Source organism: Ziziphus jujuba, chromosome 10, assembly GCF_031755915.1.
Source record: "Ziziphus jujuba cultivar Dongzao chromosome 10, ASM3175591v1".
Taxonomy (NCBI): Eukaryota; Viridiplantae; Streptophyta; class Magnoliopsida; order Rosales; family Rhamnaceae; genus Ziziphus; species Ziziphus jujuba.
Genome location: NC_083388.1, coordinates 25,946,146 through 25,951,287, shown reverse-complemented (window position 1 = coordinate 25,951,287; position 5,142 = coordinate 25,946,146). Strand labels below are relative to the sequence as shown.

The 5,142-nt window shown below is 39.4% G+C and overlaps 1 long non-coding RNA gene across 1 annotated transcript; it reads right to left on the bottom strand.

Annotated features, from left to right (window-relative positions):
* Window positions 1-2,364: 2,364 nt before the first annotated feature.
* Window positions 2,365-4,483, bottom strand: LOC132799586 (uncharacterized). Its single transcript, XR_009634409.1, has 3 exons — window positions 4,044-4,483; window positions 3,871-3,931; window positions 2,365-2,776 (listed from the first exon to the last, which is right to left on the bottom strand). It is a non-coding gene; the product is annotated as an uncharacterized LOC132799586 (long non-coding RNA).
* Between the last annotated feature and the right edge of the window lie 659 nt (window positions 4,484-5,142).

Below are 5,142 nucleotides of genomic sequence, written 5' to 3'. Positions count from 1 at the left end.
TGTCCAAAACGTACTACACCTTTCCAAGGAGAGAGCCTTAAGAATACTCGATCGCTAACCTTAAACTTGAGATCCTTCCTATGTGCATCCGCATAGCTCTTTTGCCTGTCTTGTGCTACTTTCAACTTGGCCCGTATCTTATTGACCTTATCCATTATCGCCTGAACAATCTCAGGGTCTAGAAGTTTCTTTTCACCCGTCTCATTCCAACATAATGGAGTCCGACATTGTCTCTCATACAACGCCTCATAAGGTGACATCTTCAATGTTCGAGTGATAGCTATTGTTATAGGTGAACTTTGCTAAAGGTAGATACTCATTCCAATTCCCCTTGAACTGTAGCACACATGACCTCAACATGTCCTCTAAGGTCTGAATAGTCCTCTCAGATCGTCTGTCGGTCTGAGGGTGAAAAGCGGTACTCAAATTCAACTTGACACCAAGTTCATTCATTAAGCTTCGCCAAAATCTCAAAGTGAACCGTGGATCTCTGTCAGATATAATCAATATTGGCACTCCATGCAAGCTCCCTATATGATTCATAAAGAGTTCCGTTAACTTTTGAGGAGAAAACTTCTCACAAAAGGGTAGGAAATGTGCAGACTTAGTGAGTCGATCCACGATCACCCTAATACCGTCATGCCTCTGAACTGTGGGGGAAAAGCTTGAATACAGAATCCATCGTGATGCGCTCCCATTTCCATTCTAGGATGGGTAAGGGCTATAAAAGTCCAAAAGGCTTTTATCTCTCTACTTTCACTTATTGGCAAATGAAACACTTGGATACATAATCAGCAACTTCTCTTTTCATCCCTACCCACCAATAATGCTTTTTCAAGGTGTGGTACATTTTGATGCTACCGGGGTGCATGGCATACGCAGAATTATGCGCTTCATCCAGTACTTGCCTTTTCAGCTCTTTGTTTGCGGGAACACAAAGCCTAGAACCAATCACCAATGCTCTATTGCCTCTGATAGTGAAATCTGACTTCCCCCTTGTTTAGCTTTCCTTCTTATACTCATTAAGTAAGGGACTTCAAATTGGATCTCAACAACACAATCCATAAGTATTGGTCGTAGTCAAAAGCTAGTAAAAAGTCCTCATGAAGTATGCATGCACAAATTAACACCCAACTGTGCAACTCAAACATAAAAGAAATAGCGCAATTATAATCTTTGAGCAATCTATCCATCTCCTTTGCCTTAAGTTCAACTCCTTTTGAGTAAACAAATACTTAGTGCTCCTATGGTTAGTAAGGGTCCGACAAGCAACTCTATACAAGTAGTGCCTCCAAGCTTGCAATATAAAAAAAATCATTGCAGCAAGCTCAAACTCATGAGTCGGATAATTCAGCTCGTGCTTCCTCCACTGTTTAGAAGCATAAGTAACAACTCATAACTTTCTAAAAAAAAACTCCATCCATCAATTCAAAAAGAAGGTTTAGAGCTTAAATCTAATTTCCTCAAACCAAATACTAGTGTCACAAAGTTAAAATGTAAATTATTCTCTTTGCCTCCGATTACACTCTTAGTACTTACAATTATAAGATCCATGTTCCTCATTGATTATCCAATTTCCTTAACCTCGACAAACATCTTTCTTTTAACCAAATTCATCAAAGTCATAAAACAAAGTTTGTTATATTTATTCCAATGGAGAGCTTTAGATTGCTTATAAAGCCTAAAGAAATCCTCAAGATTGTCAACACCAAGAAATATGAAGCCAAAAGATCAAGTCCGAGTCCTCTCATCATCTCAAATATCATTCTTGAAGATACCTCAAATTCTTCCAATTTCAAACAAAATCCAAGAATACATACCTCGAGCAATAAGGAAATTTAAATCTTAATTCTAATATCACAACCAAATACTATAAACTAGTTACTAGATTCTCAAGTCATAAGAAAACATTCATTACTTGCTTATATTCTAGTTATGCCCCAAAATTCATATTCCTTAGGAGATTAAGTTATCATCAAGAATATCAACCACCTTAAATCCATAAAACATCATCGATATAAAACCCTCAATCTTCAAGAAAACAAAATATCAAAACCAAAATCTAAAATCATCATTCAAAAGCAGATTCTACAAAACCAACTTATGAAATTCACCACTTAATTCTCAGCAAATTGTCCTACACAAGATCACAAAAATGCATAAACAAACTTTACCTATACTAGATTCTAATATTAAGAACCTTAATTTCCATGCAACGAAGATAACTACTCTTAAACACCTGACGAGGTTAAAAGAATCCTCCTATGGATGTGGAACCTTTCAGGTAACACCCCTAACGAACTTGAGTCATCTCGACTAGTGTAACATATTCATGAAAAACAAAAGAGTGTGTGGTCCTTGTGTCAGGACCCGTCCAGAATTCCTTCCCCGGAACCCTAGACAGCCCTGATCCCAGGGAAACCCTACCGAACCCTCCAACGGAAAATCCGGCAGAGCCTCCCCTAAGGGATTTAATTACCACAAACTACCTGCACTGAAAACACACTTCTAAAAACATCTCCTTATTCCTCCCACAAACTACAAGTTGGTTCCACAAATTGCAGCACTTCAAAATAAAACAACAGTAGCAACCCAGTGCATAAGAACAACAATACAGTATACAGAGCATTATACAACAAATGTGGAATCTATAAAAATGACAGATAAAGAAACAATACAAGATAGAGAGGAAAAAGGGAAGAAAAACTTCTTGAACCTTCGGCAACGAACTGAGACGTCGGGCTCGCCCCGGACAATCAACGTCTCCAACCTGGACCTAAGGGAACGGAATTTAAGAGTGTGAGATGCTAATCATCTCAGTGAGTGACCCTATCTACTATACAATATAATACCACGGTAATACAGTAGATAGATAATAATTAAATGGGAAAATAATAATTTCTCTCAAAACCCTTACAATTCTCTCAGTTGGAAAAGTTCCCCTTTTAAAACATTTTCACAAAACCCTTGTACGTACTTCCCAAAAACCAAGGAACCAAACAAATTAATAAACAACAAATAAACAAATAAATACATAAATACCCCAAATATAAATAACTGCAATAAATTATAATAAATAATTTTTTGAACACCTTTGGGGTTTTAAACTTTAATTGCAATTTACACCGACAATTACACCTGACGCACCACACCATATACCGGTGATGCCCTCCGATACCCAGCGTCCCGAGCACCGACTGGCGGGAGGTTAAAGAGAGAAACCTGCAGTGGTCACTTCGGCGTCCCGACAGTACCGACTGCTAAAAACCATCACCCGGCCAAGGAGGGGGGCGGCTGTGCGCAACAATAACCTTGCCTGCCCACGGTCCAATGGCAACTCACGGGTGAAGTAATAACCGCACGCTAAACCATATAATAACCGCGTGCTAAACCACGTGTCCATACACCATACACCAGAACACCAATACTGTATGAGTGCGTCTAAAAATAAACATAAGTAACCAACCGTACCGTTTTTCCAAAAACCACCGTGGGAAGTATACCAAATTTTTCACAAACACCATCCCACATATTTTTATTTAATAACCCGGTACGAATCAATTGATAACCAACAAACCACAATTTCTCGAAATACGAAATGCAACCATAAAAATACCGCGGGCATAATTTATAAAATTTAACCAAATATTTTCATAAAATATTTAACCTAATTATGCCCGAGAAATCACATTTGAAACCACGTGAAATTAATACCGAAACATACCTTGCTCATGCATAACAAATAATTTAAATTAAACCGCATTAAAATCATAATTAAACCACACCACATGAGCATAATTAAATACTAAATTAAATACCAATTAAATTTAATTAATTGCCCAAAATAATTTTTGAAGGTGGGTCACTCACCTGGAGCACGTAATTAACCCATGATCCACCACGGGATCAATTCTACGACTCATCGGTGCTCCTAGAACAAAATTCACAGACAGTCAAATAAATTAATATTTTAATCGGGTAAATAATACCCGGTACCCGGGGGTCAAAACACAAACTTTAACCAAAATGGTCGAATGATATACCGAATCGAAGCTTGTGGGACGAGGATCACCAATCCGGTCTCCATCGACCCCAATTCCATCGGAGGTGGCCGGAATTTGGCCGGAAAGGTTCGGCCGGTGTTCACTTCTCCATATCTCGCAAACCGCTTCGAATTTTCGAGATTGGAGGCCATTTTTGGATTCAGGGGACCCAAAATAGGGGGATAGGAGGCTCAATTGGGAGTGGGCTGGCCGGAAAACACAAGAAAAGAGGAGAGAGAAACTTGGCCGGCCGGCGGCTTCTCCGGCCCGATCGGCGCGCGTCCGGCGGTGGCTGGCCGTGAAACTTGGCGGCCAAGCTCGCGAGGTGGCGGGCTTCCTTGGTGGCTGGCGCGTGAGGGCTATGGGTGGCCGAAATTTGAAACACAGGAGAGAGAGGGACGGTCGGGAGAGAAGAAAGAAAAGCTGCGTGTGTGTGTATTTCGGGGAAGAAGAAGGAAAAAAGAAAAAAAAGAAAAAGAAAAAGAAAAAGAAAGGATGGTGTTTTCCCACGTGGGGAAAGAAAAAGAAAAAGAAAAAGAAAAAGAAAAAGAAAAAGGAAAAGAAAAAGAAATAATTAAATAATATTAATAATAATATTATTATTCAAAAATAATAAAATAATTTAATTTTTTTTTTTTCACATGGTTGACATGTGGCATTTCACCATGGTGACACATGGCCAACTTCATTGAGTCACACGTGGCACCTCGTTATGCGTGTAAAAATAATATTAAAATAATACAGTATTTGAAAAACTTTACAGGTCCATAACTTTCAAACCACATGTCCAAATCGGACGTGTCGCTAGTCTACGGACTCGTATCGACGAGCACTTCACAACCATGCATGAGTCAATGCTCAACCTTGCATGAATAAAAAGTCAACTCAGGCACCCCTTGAACAGTTTGGACCTCAACTTGTTTTGCTCAAAACTTTCAAACCGTAGCTCCGTTTTCAACGTGCTACCAGTCTACGAACTCGTGCCAACGTGTACTCCGTAACGGTACCTCAGTCAACCTAAAATTCCAACCGAGTCAAAAAGTCAACTTTTGACCCTTTGGTCAACGGTCAACGGTCAACCTCGATCAACGTGCAAAAA